Source organism: Lissotriton helveticus, chromosome 2_1 (assembly GCF_964261635.1).
Source record: "Lissotriton helveticus chromosome 2_1, aLisHel1.1, whole genome shotgun sequence".
NCBI classification, from domain to species: Eukaryota; Metazoa; Chordata; class Amphibia; order Caudata; family Salamandridae; genus Lissotriton; species Lissotriton helveticus.
In genome coordinates, this window is record NC_136059.1 from 798,936,975 (window position 1) to 798,958,134 (window position 21,160).

Below are 21,160 nucleotides of genomic sequence, written 5' to 3' on the forward strand. Positions count from 1 at the left end.
AATGCGAAAAAAACGCCCGCAATGCATGAATATCGCTGAAAAGTCAGCGATATTCATGCATTACCGAGCTAATGCTCTTAGCCATGTTATCCATCTCCCATTGGATAACATTGCTAAGAACTGCTCAGGGCAGGTGTTAGCTTTTTGAGATATTCGCGCTTAGCGCGAATATCTCCATAAGTTGGTAATAGGAGATAGCGATATTAGCGACTGTTTCCAGTCGCTAACATCTTGGCACGCCCACTTTGCATGTCATTAGTGATAAATATCACTGACATGCAAAGTGGGGCCCAAGATGGTCGCTATCTCCTACTAACTGTTGCTAACTGGTGTTAGCGACAGCTAGGTAATAGGGAGATAATTTTATCTCCGCTTTCTTGGCTTTTAAAGCCAAAAAAGCGGAGATAAACCCCCTTGATAATATGCCCCTTAATTCGTTCGGATTTTAGTTGGTACTGCTAAAAGTATGCAAGAACAGACAGCCGGATGGATGGAAGGAACGAAGGATGAAAGTGATGTCTGTATAGATTTGCATGGATGCATTGGTAGATGGGTAAGTGGCTGCATGGATGGATGGACACTCAGATTCGCATGTCACATCTCTGCAAACCGAATCCGCTCTCGTTGCTTGTCTCAGCGCAGCGAAATCTCAGCCAATGCCTTTGTATGATAGAATTATAACAGCTTTAAAAAAGCATCGTGCTAAGTTGTGAAAATCACACAGCCTGCTGGCAGGCATACTTTAAATGCCTGAAACGACCCCACGATAGAAACGCCAACCAACACTTACACCGCAGGCCTCCTTCCTCCTTTCAAGTTACATAAGTGCAGCGGAGACATGAAAGGCTGCGCCACCCACGGGAACCAGAGAACAAGCAGTTTGGAGCTGGGTTTCCGGGGAAACATTAGCGCCCGCGGAGCTTCATTCCGCTGCGTTTTGCTGCCACGGGCGCTTTCTGTAATATTAAATTCTGGTCCGGCTGAAAATTAGCACGCACTGCACATTATTTTTTTAAATCAAAAAGATAAATAAGAATTTATTAAATTTTTAAATGACTGCAGATGCTAATATTATAATACGCTTTTCTGTTCCAGATGCATTGAGGCAGCAGGGTGGAAGGCTGCTAGGCTGCTCAGCTGCTGCTGCTGCTTTGTATGCAGATGGCGTTCGAGGTATTTCCCGCTGTCGGTGGAAACCCCAACCGCCCTCCTGGGAGCTCTCCTCGCACGAGCCGAAGACGATCATTCGCTCTGCCTCAATAATTTAGCATCGCTCTGTGACTGAGAAGGGCTTTTCCAAAAGACTGGAATAGAAATAAAAAGACGCGGGCCTCTGAAGGAGATCACCTTGTCTGCTGCCCCTGGCATCATTCTGTCAAATATATTCAAGGCTCTACTAGGCAGACGCGCATTGACAATAGCTTACCTCATTTGTAGTCTTTTAGAGCGATAGGGAGTACAATTTATAGCACTGCACTCGATGCAATTGGGACATACAAATCAGAGGCCATCCTGACGTTGTTGATATGTTTTTGAGGCATTAAGGAACAAAAAAGATGAGTGCGTCAGTTTTTTACATGATGGAAACAGCTTTTGAAATGGTACTAGAATGCATGATTGATTTATTAATCGTATGATAAACTAACGTGCGTCGCATTCGAACGGTTTTTGAATCCTTATCCTCAAATGCCAAACTCAACAGAATGTAAGTGGGGGAAAGTTGCATACTGACTGCCAAGCCTGTCCAGGCCTCCCCAATGAATCTTGGTAAATATGGTGAAAAGCAGTCCATTCACTGACTGTGTTTATAAAAGGTGCTGGACAGTTCACGCCCAGCCAGTGTTGTATCTCCCTTAACATGTATTTTTCATCTTTCTAGTACTCATCTGAAGGGAGTGATCCCTATTGGGGTGAAATACCTTGCTACTGTCAATAAAGGATCAGATGAAAGACAAGAAAAGAAGGTTTTCAAGAGCATGCGGATTATAGGTGGGTAATTCGTGGACATAATAAGGAGAAGGAGAGAATTCCATCTTTAACAGTAAAACAAGAGGACACCTGGTAGCACTTTGCATATTGTAGATCATAGCCAATGATCGCAGACTGCAGGCACAAATTGACTATGGGCCTGATTATAAGTTTGGCGGTATCGGAGCGGGCTGCCACGTCACCGGCCTGCTCCCACACCACCAAACCTCACCGCCGGCTGCCCGTCAGATTACAAATTGCCTTGTGGTCTGGTGAGTGGTGCTTTGGCATTTCCATGACGGTGCCTATTAAAAAGGCATCGCAATGGGAGCGCAAAAGTCTGTGCCTGCACGGCATGGACTGTGCAGACCATGCTGTGCAGGAAATGTTGTGCATGCAGACAGGGGGCACAACAAAAGCCCCCTTGCATGCATCCTATGACCCTGAGGCAAGGTCCCCTTTGTTCCCTCACCACCACAATTTTCAAGGCAGCCTCACCCCCTGGCAGTGGAGGCGATCCTATGGAGATGTGATGTAAAGTAAATGAAGCTGCACAAGTTAGAAAACAGGAGTTTTATTCTCTAACTATTCAACAGCCCCCAGTTGCAGTAAATGCTACAGTAGTCGTACGGTGCCAGTGTTCTAGCACAGAACATACTATGGTGACAATGGGGATTTGGGAAAGATAAGGGGCAAACCAAAAGGCAAATGCTAACCATGCAGATATGAAGCAGTATTACATTAATCATTATGTGAATACAAGCATACATGTACAGGGAAGGTATGTTACATCGTATACTAGAACCATTGCAACACATCTCCTTCCCATAATTGTTTATTTGAAAACATAGTCTTGGTGCCACCTAGGTAGACGGTGTACACGGGATCTATGGATCATCTCAGACTGATCCTGACTAGTTAATGAGGAATCACTGAAATTGGAATCCCTCTCTATGGAAGAGTTTTTACACTTGGAAATTCTGTCCATGCTCCCACACTCTTCCATCCTCAAGTATCAACACATTGGTACTGACCTTAGTCACTCTCGCTGGTTTGGAAAACCTGTTGATTCCACCCTTAATGGTATCAGGTGTTCTAACTGCAACTCAATCACCCACTATCCATTTTCCACCAACCGCTCCATGTTTACTGTCATATCTTCAAATATAATCATTTTTATGACTCCTGATACATTTATCCACACTTTCTTGGTGAACCCATCTCCTTTCCCTTCCTCCCATCCAACTGGGAAACAATTTAGTACCAGGTAGTCTACCTTTAAATATCAAAAATGAGAAATTTCTATAGCACAAGTAAGGGTGGTGTGATAAGACCACAGCAACTTTTTAACAGCACTATCTGCAGGAACCCCTGTGACCTGTGTTGACTGAAAACACTCCTTTAACATTTAGTTTACCATTTTTACTAGCCCATTAGCTTCAGAACAATATAAGGCAGTTTTAAAGGGTTCAGTTGACAATTTCTTTAAAAAAACTTAAATTGTTTCTGAGGTAAACTGGACACCGTTGTAAGTCACAATAGAACTAGGTATCCCTTCCATCATGAAAGTTTCTGATAGGAAATCAATCATGTCCCATGTAGTGATGCTATTAACCATTTTCGCAATGATCCAGTGCGAGCAATCTCAACCAAAACGATAATGAACTTTCTAGCCCACATGGAAGTGTTGAAGAGACCCACTACGTCTAGCCCTAGTTTCAACCTCAGTGTGGTGCGTACCATTATTGGGGACAAAGGCACTTTTCTTCTGTGTTTACTTTTGTAATTTGGGGAACACCTGAGGCATTCTTTGACCTTTTCTTCAAATAGGCATGTTACAACGCATGCATTTAGAACGCATGCCATTACGACGCAAGCATTACAACAACTGCGATGTTACTTCGCAGACCATTACAACGTAAGTCATTGCTGTAGGTGGGGTCGCTGGATGTGGGAATCCTGTAATTTACTATTCCACCTTCAGTCTGTGCAAAAGTAGGGAAGGTGTTGTATCCAACACCTTCTGCCCCCTACAGCAAGTCATTGTAATTGCTTGCGTTGTAATGGCATACAATGTAATAACGCAGTTGGTGTAATGACCGCGTTGTAATGGCATGCGATGTGTAATATCGTTGTAAACAATGTTTACCCTTTTCTTCCACTAGACTATCCAGACCATGGAACCAATAGGTTGCTCTAACCTTTCATTTGGTAATGCTGCGCCCCAAGTGACCCTTATGTGCCAAATCCACAATTCTCTCCCACAAGTCCTTGGGAAGAACATTTTCTCCCCTCTCATGGCCATTTCCTTAAATATGTGTAACTCTTGCCTTACTTCCCTAAAACAACAAATATCATCGTATAATCCATTTGGTTTTGGAGGCCACCCCTGTACAATTTTGTTCCTCAAGGCAGTAGGAATGAAATCCTTCATTGAACACTCAACCCATTCGTCTTCGGAAATACCATGACAGTTTACAATTAAAATGGGATCTTCAGATTTCCCTTCATCAACTTCCACATCGCCTTTCCATGGTAACCATGAGAGACAGTCTGCAGCTGAGTTCCTGTTTCCTTGAACAAAGCCAATCCTGAAATTCTAGCCCTCCAAACCCAACATCCACTTGGCTATACGAGGAGGGGGAACAGCGTTTACTACGCAACTTTTACAACGCTGTGCCTTTTCGACGCAACTTTTACAACGCAAGTCGTTACAACGACTTGCGCTGGGGGACGCTCCAGGATAGGGAATAGATTAATTTACTATCCAACTCCTTCCCTACTATCCACGGGGACTGGAGTTGGAATAGTACATTAAACTATTCACTATCCAGCGCCCCCCAACGCAAGTCGTTGTAACGACTTGCGTTGTAAAAGTTGCGTCGTAAAGGCATGCGTTGTAAATGCATGCGTAGTAACGACATACATCCTACGAGGAGTAGTGTGTTCCCTTCCATTGGTAGTTAAAATGTATGTTAGGGGTCTGTGGGCAGTTCTTAATACAAAGGGTAGATACCACAAAAAGAACTTGAAATGGATAATCCCCTCAAAACAGGCTAACGCTCCCCACTCAATAGAGGAATAGTTAGACTTCACGGGCCTCGTTTATGAGGCTGTGCGTCACTTTTACGCCGCCGTGCATCACTTTTTGTGACGCACCAGTGGCGTAAAAGATGCACCTTGTTGCACCATATTTACAAAGTGATGCATCTAGGGAGATGCGTCACTTTGTAAACCCCTGCGCCACATTATACCTGCGCCAGGTATAATGTATGCAAGGAGGGGGCGTATTGACGCAAGGAAGGGTCGTAGAAGTGACGCAGTGAAATCTATGAGATTTCACTGCATCACTTTTAGGACGCCGTTGCGTCAAAATCTTGCGCCTGCCTCACCGCAGGCGTAAGACTGACGCAGGCCCTTTCACATGGGGCTTGCCCCATGTGAAAGGACGCATTGCTGGAGTTGCGTCACTTTTGTGACACACTCCAGCAATGCGTCACTTTTGCACTTACAGATAAGTCAGAAATACTGACGTATCTGTAACTCCTTGCGACATGATGCGTCATACATTAAATATGGTGCATCAGGAATGTCGCAAGGAGTGTGCACTGAGAAGTGACGCACTGCTGCTTTCACGCAGCGATGCGTCATTTCTCATAAATGAGGCCCTACATCCTTTTTAACATCCTTGAAGCAGACACCACAATTTTCTCATTGCAGTACATTTGCACAAAGGACGCACCTAATCCTTTAGCACTACCCTCTGCCTAAAGAGTTTTCCTATGTGTTGTATTAAAGGATGGTGCATTCACAGTGGCTTGTTTAATACCTTCAAAGGCTACTTTTTTCAACAAATGCCTCAACGATGTAGTGTAAACGGAAACATTCCCTACAAATTTGGCCATGTATTCCACCAGACCCATAAAGGATTTTCATTCGTTTTAAGAGGCGGGAGGAGGTGAGTCTTCAACAGCCACCACCAGATCCAGTTTAGGTTTTGTTCCCTCCTTGGTAATGTGATGACCTAGATAATTTACTGAACCCACACAGAACTTGCCCTTTTCAAATTGTATAGTTAGGCTTGCATCTTTGAGAACTGTGAGATCATTCTTAAATGTATCTTTATGATTGTGCACGAATCATCATTAATCAATAAATCATCTTTGAAGTAGAGGACATTATAAACATCCTTCACTAATTGGTGCATCACCCTTTGGAATACGGCTGCCGCTGATGCCAACCCAAATGCCATTCTGCGGTATCTGAAGGCACCAAAGGATGTGATGAAAGAAGTAAGCAATTTTGATACTGAGTGAAGTTCAATTTGATGATATGCTGAAAAGAGGTCAATCACACTAAAGACACATGCATTTCCAATCATACTGATTGTTAGATCTGGGGGTCTCTAGTTGGCAATGGTATTCACCTTTGTCCAAATAGGGACCCTTACTTCTAAGTCAGGATAAGGGGATTACACTCCTTAATAACCCCTGCTCACTCACTTGGTAGCTTGGCACAAGCAGACAGGCTTATTTCAGAGGCAGTGTGTGAAGCATTTGTGAATATACACAGTAATACAGTGATAACACTACAGATGGACACAACACAGGCTTTATAAAAATAAGTATTCTTTATATAGACTTAAACACGAGAGCACAAACGCCATAAATCCACAATACTACACTTAAGATTACTTAAAAGATGATTAAAGTCTCTTAGGTCAAGTTGCTGTTAAATGCGACAAAGTGCTCAACAAAGTACCTGGATGCGTAACGCAAAGTGAACAAAAGGCTCGCAAAAGGGGAGATGCGTCGGTTCCGTGATCTGGGGGAACGGTTGCGTCCTGCCTCAATTCTTGCATAGAGTAGGGGACTCCTCGTGAGCCTTACCGGCAGACTTGATGAATCGATTCTCGGCTTGCGGGCCCGTTGCGGTGCGCAAGATGGCGCTTTGATGCAATGCGACGATCCGGTTGCGATGCGATGGCGCCCTTGATGCGGCGATGCGATGATGATGCGATGACGCCCTGGCAGCCTTGCGACGACTCTGTACTCTGCAGCCGCGACAGGCCCTGCAACGTGCTTCTCCGGTGATGCGATGGCGATTCTCTCGATGGCGTCATGCTTCTCCGGTAATGCGACAGCAGACAGTTTCGATGAACACACACTTCCAGGGAGATGCGACGATTTCAGCTGCGGTGGCGACACGCTTCTTCTCGATGCGTCCCGCTTCCAGCTCCAAGCGGCACGCAAGTGACTCAAGTCAGAATTCCCAGCAAGGAAATTCAGGAGGGAGCTGGAGGTGAAGTATTTTGTCCCTGAGACTTCAGCAGGAGGCAAGCACAGTTCAAGCCCTTGGAGAATATTCTGTAGATGAAAGTCCTTACAAAGTTCCTTCTCCTTTCCCTTGGCAATGAAGCAACCACTGCAGGCCAACCCAGCAAACAGCACACTGGCAGAGGGGCAGTCCAAACTCCTGCAGCTTCGTTGGTTCTTCTCCTTGGCAGAAAGGTTTCTTGTTCCAGAAGTGATCTAAAGTCTGTGGGACTGGGTCCCAATATTTATACCCCAAAATCCTTTGTTCTCCGAAGGCAGAGCGGCCTCTGCCTAGTTCAAACCAGTTCCTGTACACTTTGTTGACATGACTCCACTTCTCCTTTCACTGTGCAGGGCAGAGACATCAGCCGCCCCACAGGAGGTGAAGCCAGCACAGGGGAGGGAAAATACAACTCAGGAGCACTCTGTTGACAGGATTCCTCTTCTCCTTTCACTATGCAGGGCAGAGACATCAGACAAGCCACAGGGGGTGGAGCCAGCATTATAGAGGGAAGGCCCAGCCCTATTCAGGTCCCAGGTGCACTCCTCCCTCCCAACTGGATGTAAATCTCCCTATTCACCACTGGGCTGTCCGAGACTGTCTCCTGGAATTTCCCCAGCCCTGTCATACACAAACCCAGACAAGGAATACACAACTCAGCAGATGCGGGCTCAAATGGTTAGGCAAGCAAATACCTGCTTTCTAAAAGTGGCATTTGCAAACCCAAGATATTAAAATAAACTTCACTAAAAGATGTAGTTTATTATTCTGAGTTCAGGCATACTAAATTCGAATTTCTACCATGTTCCCTGAGTCAGTTAGGATTGTAAGCATGTAACAATCTTAACTGCCCATTCTGGCCTATGAGAACAGGTAGCCTTCAATAGTGAAAAACGAAAATGGCTGTAATTCACTATTAGAACATGCTACACACATCAGAGCATGTCCTACCTGATACTTACAATGCACCCTGCCTTGGGCCGACCATAGGGGTGTCTAAAATGAAGCCAAAGGGAAGGTTTCGGGACTGGCAAGTGGGTGCACTTGGCCAAGTCGCCATGGCAGTGCTAGACTTCACACAGGCCTTGCAATGGCAGGCCTGAGACATACTTTACAAACTGCTTCTGTGGGTGGCACAACCAGTGCTGCAAGCCCACCAGCAGCATTTGATTTGCAAGCCCTGGGCACACATGGTGCACTGTACTAGGGTCTGACAGATAAATCAAATAACCCAATTGTGGAATAACCAATCAGTACATCAATTTAACATAGGGAGCACTTGCACTGTGGCACTGATTAGCAGTGGCACAGTGCCCAAAGCATAATTCCAGCAAAAACATATCAAAACAGAGGAGGCAATCCGTCAAAAATGGAAGGGAGACTCAAGCCAATGATGTCAGGTCTAACACTGATCATATAAGTTATTTTGGAATAGATGAAATCTATCCACCCTGATGCTGTGGTTCAGGTCCCTAAGAAGCACTCCTTGACGTATGCCTCTGCCACCAGACTTCTGGGTCACCACTATAGGAGCCAACCAAAGCAAGCTTTCAATGAGCTCTATCACCCCTTGAATTATTAGGTGGTCTAACTAATTTTTGAAAGGTTCCTGCATTAAGTTAGGAATAGACCGGATTTTGTGCGCAGCAGGAACAGCATTGTCTTTTAATACAATTGTATGTTAAATCTTTTTTAGGTGGCCTAATTTTTCAGTAAATACTTCTGGAAACTCCTTAGACATTTTCCCTCACGTCTACCTGTTGAATAGCCATAGCAGGTTCACTGCTATTAGGGTCAAGCTTAATGCCTAGGTCTTTTTGATGTTTCCACCCCAGTAATTTTGTACCTCTCACTGGGATATAAATCTTTCCTTGAGTAGTGCGGCCCTTAAAGGCAATGCACATGCTAAACATATCTAACAAATGTATAGGATCTTGATTGTACCCACCCGGATGGATATCTACATCAATAAGAGTGTAACCGTTATTTCTCTACTTATCATCAAATGTTTTTCACCCAATAATTGTGTATTGTGAACACAAAGGAGCGTACACACTTACTCCCACACCATTCAAAAGAATTTCACACATAGGATAGTCATTCTCTGCTCCCTCACAATCAGACGTAACTTGAAATACAAACTTCTTGGTACTAAACTCAGATTCCTCCACAACATGAACTTTCCTTCTACCCATTTCTTCATGTGCATGCATGATGACCCCTCTTATTGTATTTTCTGCAAATGATTGGCCTTCCAGGTCAAAACATGGGGCTACTCGCTAAGTGATTGTAATTGCCACAGTAGTAGTACTTACTCCTTTCCCTCTCTTTGATACATTCTACTTTTTTCAATTAAATTGCGCACCCTGGCTTTTTTTGGTTGCAGAAGCCTCCTTATTATTTTCTTCCCCACTGGTGTGATTAATATGAATCCTAACCACATGTATCGTTTCAGACACACTGGTCTGTTTCATCTCTGGAATATACTCCGTTGTGTGCACAATGCTCCTTGCCAAACGTATGGCCTCATTCAAATCCGGATTGTGCGCAAGTAACTTTTCCTGCACCATAGGATTGATTGTGCACCTCACTAGCTGATACCTTATAAGAGAGTCACACAACTAACCAAACTCACATAAACTTGCTAATCCTCTCAAGCAACCAATATAACTAATTATTTTCTCTTCTTTGCTTTGAATCCTGCAAAAGAATGTGTGCCACTCCTGGACAATATTCACTTTTTTCCAAAATGTTCTTCCAGTTTTCGGAATGTTGATAAGTACACATCCTCCAGACCCTCCTCCTCTTCTTCACTTTCAGATGGAGGAGTTACTAGATGTTCATAAACTCTCCTACTGTGTACACTACAAATTGTGGAGCAGAATATGTTTGCTTAACGCAGAAAACTTCTCCCCACCATGGCAACTAAATAAGACTGGAACAATTTTTCCCAATCTTTCTAGAGTAAAGCTGGTTCCCCTTCCTCATCCAGAAAAGGAAGTGGCTGTGACATAATGGCTGCAGCCATAACACAGATTGTCTGATGAGCACTCTAATAAAAATGTACACTATGACAAAAGAACCTAATAGTGCCTACGTAATGCTTTTTTTTTACGTGAAAGCTATTACCTTTTGAAATAAAAATACTTTCAAAGAATAGTCAATATTAGAACATGGAAGCACCGCACAGTGGATAAAATAACAGCACAACCGTTAGAAGAACTGTCATAAATATGTAAAATAAATGAAAATTCACTAAATAAGTAGTAAGGAATGAGTTAACAAAATTTAGAGGCATGGTCTTTAGCCCATCAGAGACGTAAAAGCTCCACTCGTGGGTGTAGCCAGGTCTGCCAGAATCGTAAGGGGTTACCGGACGGCTTATGAGGAGACTTCAACAGTGCTGCAGCTCCAATCCAGGAGGCACGCTACAAGAACAAGGCTCACCATTAGGACCGGCTCCAAGCTGACAGCAAGTTCCTCTAGAAAGAATCTTGTCGTATAAGCAAGGTAGCACAATGGCAATGGTACTGAAACCCACACAGGTGCTTACTGCACGGGAGTTTCTGAGGGGAAGACAACGTAGAATGCTGCGCGCACCACAAGCACACAGTCACTAACTATGCCTCAAAATAAAAATGCTGCCTTATGCGTTCACAAAATTTCCAAAGGTCCTGCAGTTCAACAAACTAAAAGACAGTCGCAGCCACTCCAGGGAACTGTTCTAGTGGCACTATAACTTAATGAGTACAAGCCAAAGCACAAACACTATGCGCTGCAAGTGACACGTAATCTTCACCTAAGGAGAGGACTTTATTTCACAAATCTAGCAAGTCAACTACAAAAGGCTATCTGTGCGTACGCAGTACAACCTCACCTGCTGCCCTTACTATACTATATTTTCAAAGTTCAATGTTCTGGTATATTCACATATGCTGTGCAAACACACCACCTGCCAGCATTACAATCTGCTCACAGTTCCATATTCTGTAACTTTTTAAGCTTTAAGGTTGTCATCATAGTATTGCGACATAAACAGGGGTAGGGGTGTGATTCTGTCCCCTGCACAGCCAGCTTCACAGCTACCAAGGATCGTAACCAGTGATGCAAAGTAAACAAAGCGGCACAAGTTAGAAAACAGGAGTTTTATTCTCCAACTGTTCACAACCTCCAGTCACAGTAACTGCTACAACAGTATTCGGTGCCAATGTTCTAGCACAGAAGATACTAAGGTGCCAAAAGGGATGGGGGAAATATAAGGGGAAAAAAAGAGGCAACTGCTAACCGTACAGATATGAAACAGTATTACATTAATCATTGTGTGAATATAAATATACATGTACAGGAAAGGTATAAGTTACATCTTATACTAGAACCATTACAACATGATCCGACTGCTGTAGTCCCCTACCAACATCGCACCTCCACCTCAATTTCGTAATTAGGCCCTATCTGTTTTTAAATATTTTTACTTTCTACATCACAAAAAAATCTCATCTTTATCCCTATAGTCAGATACCTACATAGCTGGGAGCAATAATCAATGCCAGACTAGACAAAGGGAACACCCTTTATCTAAGGAGAACATAGGCACCACTAAACTAACTTCATATCACGCCAACTGTCCAATTTCAGATCTGCACTGAAAGAAACATAAACATGATAGGCGAAATGATTGAATAATTCTCAGCCACTAGTAGTTACTCTACACCAAATTCCAGTCCACAATTTCTTGCTTACTGTACCATTTCAAACAGGCAGCAACTCTATACAACCCAGCATTATTCCATCTCCTTAAAGAACAGTCCAGTCCAAACTGCCAGGCCACAATGACTCTCAGCAGAAAAAAAGAACCCCTGACCAGTTTCACAAAGGACTACACCATACTTTTGAACACGGTAGCCAAAGGAATAGCAGATTCATACCTAACTATTATGGCTCGATTTCAGTTTATTCTTGGTAAACCACTGGTATCTCTTTAACCAGGCCCTATGTCTCAAGTGACACGTCATTATCACACGGAGTCTGCCGGGGTTCTCTCCTGTCACTGGTGCTTTTTTAATGGATATATCTGACCCCTTTGTTCAAAACACTTTGCAAATGTAATTTAGGAATCCAGTCATACTCTGACAATGTCCCTCTGTGTATATGAAGGTAACCTCTGATATAACCATATTCACTGAACTCCCTGCTCAAAAAGCAAAAGGGTCCACTTTGGTCACCTTTAAAAATGTCTCAATTTACTGGGGCAAACTTTAGAAATCTCTTCCAAAGGCAAAGGCTTACAATTCACTCTCAATGACAACAACCCTACCTGCTCAAATTCCAGGTGAGGTTAAATATGTTTCTTTCAAGTGCAAAATCCGTAGTATATTTGCTCTTTGCTACCTAACAAGATAAAGGCCTACTCATAGGCACAGTGACAAATTCACATTTAGCCTATGGTAGTGTTCTACATGCTGGTCTCCATGCTGACTCCTGACTGCAGATGGCAGAAATCTGAGCAGCGAGAACCATCTTTAACTTAGGAAATCGGTGCATGTATCTGGATCACTGACATAATATCAATGCATACAATATCAAAACACAAAAATGTTGGAAAATAAATATGGTTATCAAAGCATTGCCTTCCCATATGTAACTATTACAACTTCAAATATCGAGAACACAAACATCATTGTTAAAAATATTGAAATAATTACAATACCCCCCAAAATGTGCAACTAATTTCATAAAAATATATCCCAAAAGATATTGGCATTAACTTATACATGAACTTAAATGTTAAAAAATACATATAATAATCTAATTATATTTAAAACTATATAGCAACATTTAAAATTAAAACAAAATTAGTGTTTACCACAGACGCACATAGCTGATAAAAACAACTAAAACTAAAACTAAACAAATCAATAAAATCAAATGATTAACAATCATGACCAATAAAATTAAACAAACACTAATTTCACCAACTAAATACTTCCTAAACAATAAACACTAAAAGTCGAGGAAACTCTGCCAGAATTCTGTAACCAGACCCTTAAAAAAAATAAACATCTTGACAACAACCTAACCAATAAGTAAAACTTATATTTAAACTATTACTAACTCATAAATAAACATAAAAATGTTAAATAGCAAATAATAAACTACACTCTCTAAAATCTGTCTTTTTACCAATAATTCCTAAAAGAAAATACTACAAATTCAAAAAGTGATAACCTGCCATAAAAAACGCCTATCACAAACCAACAAAAGCTATAAGGAATTTAGCATCCAAAATGAATTCAAAAATAAGAACCTCACCCCAATAGCAGGTAAAACAAACCTAATGACCTCAACCTCTACAGACTACTGGCAAATAAACATTTCAAATAAAAATACATTTTTTGGTCGACCAACAGAAAAGAAAACACCTGCTCCACATTACAGCATCTCCAACGGAAATGCTGCAGAACAGTGTGAAAAGTTTAAAAAGAATATAAATGTAAGTATAAAAATAGCAGTAGTTGAATAATTTTACATGTTAATAACAACAGTCTATGTTGTTACAATGACACAACAAGCAAAATATATTACGTCCCAGAAAGAAAACCAGGTACTAAAGGCCTAATTATGAGTTTGGCTGCCCCAGCATCGATAGTCCGACCGCCGTATTCCGAGTTGGGCGGTCAGACCGCCATGGAATGGCTGGTACCGCCAGGGATCCACGATCCCTGGCGGTGTTGCAGCAGTCTAAGGCCCGCAATATGCTGGAGGTGCTGCTGCGTCACAGCCAAGCATATTACAAGTTTCCTCATCACCACAGTTTTCATGGCAGTGAGCCCGCCATGAGAAGTGTTGCGGTTAGGAAACCGTGGGGACCCTACATGGCCCCCTTTTGCCTCAGGGAGTGGGAATGCATGCAGGGGACACATGTTGTGACACCTGTCTATATGCACCCCTAGTTCCTGCATGGCATGGACTTCACAGTCCATGTCATGCTGGAATGTGCTTTGACAGACCCTAGGCAATGCCTTGCTATGGCTCAATTATAGCACAGCACTGCCAGGGGACTGCCAAAGCAGGACCGCCCGACCTGGATTCCAGTCAGAATCCTGCTGGTGGTCTCAGTACGAGTTTTGCAGTGTGGCAGCTGCCACACCACCAAAAATGTAATCAGGCCCTAAGTCACATGAGTTACACCTACAAACAAGAAAGAACATAGACAGAAAATGTTAATTGAAAATGTACCAAATATTGCTCTAATTCATGCTACGAGGTTACACTACAAAAGAGGAAGTTGTAGTTTATGTAAGAGAACACAACCACCCCAAAAATGTGACAGAAATAAAAGTAAGGGCAGTATAACAGGATATTAGAGAGGCAAACACTCGCACCCAGGAACCCACAGCCAAAATCCTAAAGATATATTGACTAAAGTCTCAACATACCACAGGGCAACTACCTTCTATACCCACTTTAAAATGTTTAATTAGAAGAACTAAAATCACTACCAGCGACAGTCCTCTCGCCTCTTGAAGATACCAAGACAGAGAAACACCTGAACATTTAACAATAACACATAATTAGGAACCTTTCCTTCTATATGACAATCTCAACAATGAGAAATTAAACCTAATATTCTCTACAGCAAATAACTTAGTAAAAAACTAAGCTATTGCCAAGCATGGATGAACCCTGGATGAATAATGGGACCTTTAAAATGTGTGTCAAACTATTCACTCAGATATACCCTTAAAAAACAGCAACACCTGACCATAGCCTCAATCCCGGAAAGTAGACTAGAAATGACAAATAGAATACAAAATAGAAGGAGGTGGCAAAAATGGCTGCTAAATGAAACTAAATCCCCATGGAAATTAATGGGGAAATATCGAAAATTCTAAAAACAATGTATTTAGAAATGTTAAAAAAATACATATAAAATATGTAAAATATTGTTTAAAAAATGTTAATAGACTGTAAAGTATCAATTAAATAATAGTATAAAATACATACAATTTTAATTTATACTAAAAACGATGTTAAAATAATGTTGAAAATATATGTATAAGGCAATGAAAGAAGAGTTAAAAAAAAGTCAAGCAATGTTAAAAAAAGGTCCAACATACAATAGAATTTGAATTTTTTTTTCAGTTCAAATAGTTTTTATTGAAAAGAAAACAAGGTGACTATACAAGGTATACACTATGAATCTTACATCATCACATTCCAAGCTTACTACTGTCATGGGGAGGAGCCTTGCATTTACACGGTGTTAAGTTGACATGAGCTTATTAGAAGTTTAAACGCCATTTTTCCTTTCTGCTGCCTGTGAGCTAAAAAACGGTGATGGATCAAGCCCTGATCTGTTGACTGGGTAGGAGTGTTCTGATTAACTCAGATACTCTGTCCATCACCACCCCCTTTTTGTAATTATGCCTTTGCACACGGCACACATTATTATAAATGTTTAGAGTTTAGCAGAGTGTTTTGCTTCACATGAGAATAATATGTTTTTCTATATTAGCAGCCTTGCTTGGTAAGCTTTGTCTGAACAGTGAGTGCAGAGGCCTTCAAGGTTATTTCAACACAGTGGTTGTTGTTCGGACTTATCGGCGCACGTTCTAAACATAACATATATGCAGCTGCGGCCACCTCTGATTTTGGCGTGTTTAATAAAGCACTGCGCAGGCATGCTCACACACTTGGAGAACATTTGCATGCAGAGAGCTGGTGCAGAAACTGATGTGATCCATTTCTGCTAGGACCAGAGGTATGGGGCCGCCCTTGTAATCCCAAGAGATCTTCTGTAGATATAAAATAACCTACTAGCAAGCGAGGGAGAGATATAGGTGTATTCTAACCTGTTTCCATTTGGCATTGTAACATGCTTTCTGCCTTTGTATTTTATGGAATAGTAACTATGCTGATAATCTTGTTGCTTATAATATGTTTGCTTGTATTAGCTAAGATACTGCACATGAGAACACGGCATTAGAAATAAATTTTTCAAATTTGCTCGTGTCTCCTTTTACTCCCTGTTTTGGACTGGTATGAGAGTATAATGAAAGAGTGTTCATGTGTTCCACCTTGCCTGAGGTATTCTAAGTTCCATGTTCTAGGTTGTCTAATCATTGGGGTTATGGAAGAACCAATAAGACACTGATTGCTAGCCTGGTAGGGGATTGTGGCTACTAAGGTGAGTTTTGGTACACCGTAATTCACTGAGGTTCCAATTCGCTATACACAGTTCTGTGTATGAGTAGAATCCCTGCTACACTACATAGAAAGTAAAAGAATTGGACTGATAATACAAAATGAAACAGAAAAATGCGAAATAAGTGAGACATTTATGACTTCAAGGTACATAAAAGAAACTTATGGAACTATTAGGGAAGCCAAGGTGGTTTGAGAACCTCCTGTTGAGAAGGTTTTAGTAAAGAACATCATTTAGCACTAGCATCAATATATATTGTGACAGGCGACAACAAGTCAGCACGTTTCGTAGCCATGTGAGGAGGATACACAAAGGCAGTATCTAACCTGTGGTTATGGCTATGGCAAACAGTGTACCACGAAGACCTATATGAAATTTTCGAAAAGTCTTTCCAATTGACAGTAATTTATTGAAAGGCAATCGCTAATAACAAATAAATAATTTTGACATTAAGTGAAACATTGTCCCACATGGGACAAAAGCCTGCCTAAGAAAATGTGAATAAAAGAAAAAGGAAATGTAGTTTCATAGATTAGGTTAATTTGAGACCATACTTGCTCCAAAAATTGTGTACTTGTGGGCATGTAAATAACATAGGAAATAGGTCAGCATTGGGAGAAGAGCAGGTCCAACATGTATCCGGAATGATTGACATTTTTTTACATAATGTAGCTGGTGTGAATAAAAGTCTGTTATAAACAAAGAATAATGTTTGTGTGTTATTTGCTGCTCTGGAGGCTTTTTATTTTGGTCCATATGCCTTTCCAAAGTGAGAGTGGCCAGCATGTAGTGAAACCTCGTTCCCATGCCTCTTCAGTTTTTGTCTTCTCTCTATCGATGTCAATGCCTTGCAGGTGGCTGTAAATAGTAGAGGCTTTGGGTGTGGTCATTACCAAGGTATAAAGTTGTGAGGAGGGTTCTGGGTTAGTGGAAGTGTCGAGTATAGTAGGGAAGTGGGAGTAAGTTTGCAGCACAGTTTTTTTGAGTATGTTGTATTTATTGATAAAGGAGGTCGGTAAATTGAATGAGTGTAGCAAAAAGCAAAAATTCTGATTCTGAAAATAACTGATAGATCCATATTAAACCTTTGTTTCTCCAAGTTTTCCAATAAAAAGGTTTGTTTTGGATCAACACATTTTTACTATGCCACATTGTTGAGTTTCAAAAAGGAGTCTCTAGTACCGTGAGTAGAGTGAGAAGGTAAATCGAGTAATTTGGAAGTATGCTTTATTATGGGAGTTGATATGTATTGTGGTTTGCGTGAAAAAGAAAGATATTCACGAAATGAGTAAGGAGATAAAAAGAGGCGCTCTGTTGAAGTCCAGAGAGGACAATCATCTGTAGAGTCAAGAAACCAAAGAGAGGCCTGACACAATAAGAAAGCTTTCTGATAAGCCTGGAAGTCTGGAAAATTAACTGCGCCTTCTGATTTAGGGCAAGTTAATTTTAGTAAAGACATTCGAGGTTTCTTATTACTCCACAAGAAAGAGGATAAAATAGAGTTGACTTTCTTAAATAATTTAGTTGTGATTGGGAAATAGTGTATAAAACTATGGGCGATAACATCATCTTTATGGTGTCTAAGCAGCCCCACCAAGACAAGTAAAGGGGAAGCCATTTAGAGGTCAATTCTGAAATCTTTTAAAGACATTTATTCATACATAATGTTACTGTTTCCGAGATTGAAGATCTAAAGTGTAGACCTAGATATTTAATATGATTTGGACTCCATTTGAATTGAGAAGCTTGGATTTCTGAACTGAAAGTATGTTTTGTTAAAGGCAATATTTCACATTTATCATTATTCATTTTGTATCTGGAAATGAGGGAGTAAGATTTCACCTCAGCTAAAAAAGCCAGAATTGATTCTTCTGATGTGGACACAAAGAGCAAAATATCATCAGCATAGGCTGCAAATTTGATATGAACACTTGATGTTTGAAAACCATAAATGCTTGGGTTTTAACGTAATTTGGATAAAAATGGTTCTAGGGCTAGATTAAATAGGAAAGGAGAGAGAGGACAGCCTGATGCACTCCTCTGCCTAAGTTACAAAATGGGGAAATTAAGCAATCGGCACATACTGCTGCATGAGGATTAGAGTAGAGGAGAGATAATACATTTATAAAGTTGGGGCTAAGTCCAAACCTTTTAAGAGTGTAGAACAAATATTTCCACTCAACTCAGTTAAAAGCCTTTTCGGCATCCAATACAATTGCCGCAAGAGGATGATTGAGATGTGAGGATTTGGATAAAACATCGAAAGAGCCGTGTAGTGTCTGTAATGACTCGCCCTTTGACAAAGCCGGATTATTCTTTTCCTAGCAAATTTGGTAAATAAGAATCTAGACGTATGGCTAAAGATTTAGAAAAAATGTTGTAATCAATATTGACCAGTGAAATAGGTCTATAATTTTTACAGTACTTAAAGTCTTTACCTTCTTTGGGCATAAGACAAATATGGGCTTCCGAAAATTAGCCAAAAGAACAATTTGAGGAATAAAAGATTTTTATAAGTGAATGTAATTTGGGAATTAAAAATTAAGAAAAATGGATATAAAATTCAATAGTAAAACCATCCGGGCCAAGTGCTTTGTCTTTTTTAATGTTTTGAAGAGCATTTAGGAGTTCATGCTGGGAGAGGTCAGATTCTAAGGGAGATAGATCCGGAGGGACCTGTTGGGGCTTTTGGATGTTAGAGATGAATTGTGATAATGAGTGGTCCGTAGGTTGGGTTTCTACTGAATATAAAGATTTGTAGAAAAGAGAGAATTCATGTAAAATGTTGACATCTTTAAATTTTAAGACCGAATGCTCATGAAATACAGCATCAATGTTTAATTTGTTGTGGCGAATCTTTAAATAGTTGGCTAAAACTTTTCCTGCTTTATTTTTACCTCCATAGAATTTTGCACTGGATTTTAATAGGTAAAGTGAGGCATCTTCTGTTGACTTCTTATTAAATTACATTTTAGCATTAACAAGGGCCTTTAAACATTCCTCTGAGTGAGACGTATAATATGAGTGTTCTAGATTCTTAATGTCTTGGAGGAGGTCCATGGTAATCTTACGTGCAGATTTTCGTTTCTTTGCAACAAAAAATATAATAAAATCTCTTGCTGACGACTTAAAGGCATCCCAAATAGTCAAGAGTGATAGGGACTCTGGATGGTTCCTCTCAAAGTAATCAGTAGAGAAGGAGGTAAAGGATGCAGTGAACTTGGGATCTAAGAGGAGTGCTTTGTTAAAACGCCATCTTCTGGGTGCGTTATTTCTGGGCAATATATCATATCGAAGCCAATTGAAACGGGTGCATGATCCTATAGGAGAATGGGACCAATTTCTGCATATGTGAGGGACTGCGAGATGTTATGGGAGGCAAAGACATAGTCAATTCTTGATTGAGTGTGATGGGTTGAGGAGTAAAGGAGTATTCTCTGGTTGTCGGGTTACAGATGTGCCAATCATCAAGCAGTTTATGTTGAGCTATAGTGTGAGTGAAAGATTTATGTGATTTATTGGGGACAAGAGGCACTTTAGAGTTCCTGTCTAAAAAAGAGTCAAACACTTGGTTACAGTCTCCGGCCATAATAAAAAAATCTTCAATGCAATGAGAGATTTGCTTAGCTAAAGCAGGCCAGAAGAAGGCATCTCCGCATGTAGGTCCATAAACATTAAGAAGAGAAACTGGAAAACCTTTTAGTGACAATTTAACAATAAGCCACCTCCCATCAACATCTGATTCCTGACATAATAACGTGACTGGAAGAGATTTACGGCACAATATCACGCCATTTCGTTTACCATCCCCTAGAGAAAAATAAGCCTCACCCACCCAACCTCTTTTTAATTTCAAAGATTTAGTATCAGTAAGGTGTGTTTCTTGTAAAAAAACAATATCAGCATTTAACTTGGCCAAGTGGGACAAAACCCTCTGTCTCTTTATAGGAGAATGTAATCCCCTAATGTTCCATGAGACTCATTTAAATGACATAAAATATTAAAATAGGGTAGAAATAACAGTATAAAATAGCAGTCCGATTCAATGAGGTGGAATAATCAAAAATAAAATAATTCGAACTTGTAGTACTAAAGTCCAATTCATTGCAATAACACTGTAAAGCGTTAAGAGAGAGAAGAGAAAAAATGAGGAATGAAATGAGTTCAGAACACTGAGAGATATAAAAAATAGGTAAGCAAAAACAGGAATGGAAAGAGAATATAGCCATTTGAGAAAGAAAAAGTGTAAAAGTTAGATGATAAAGGAGAAAAGTTTAAGAATGCGTTGCAAAACGCAGAACAAAAGACAAAACGAATAACATACCTACAAAAAGGGAACATGGAAGTGGGGGAGGGTGGAGCCACATGGAACAGACGAGACGTCAACCGTGGACTGGACGAAACCGGGGGAAAACGAGCCATTGCGTAAAACCAAAACTGTGGAAGCAAATGGTAAAGTGGTTGACATTAATTGATGAATTAAGGGAGGGACATAAAAGAAAAACAGCATCAATAAACATTAACTGGAATCGTCAAAGAAAATATTAAACTGTAGGAAATATTTAACCAGGCAATAGCACAAACCCTTCATTTAAAGTCCAAGTGACAACTCATGTAAAAATATCAGGAGAGGCAAGCAATATGTGAGGAGGAAGGTCTTGAAGAAACCAT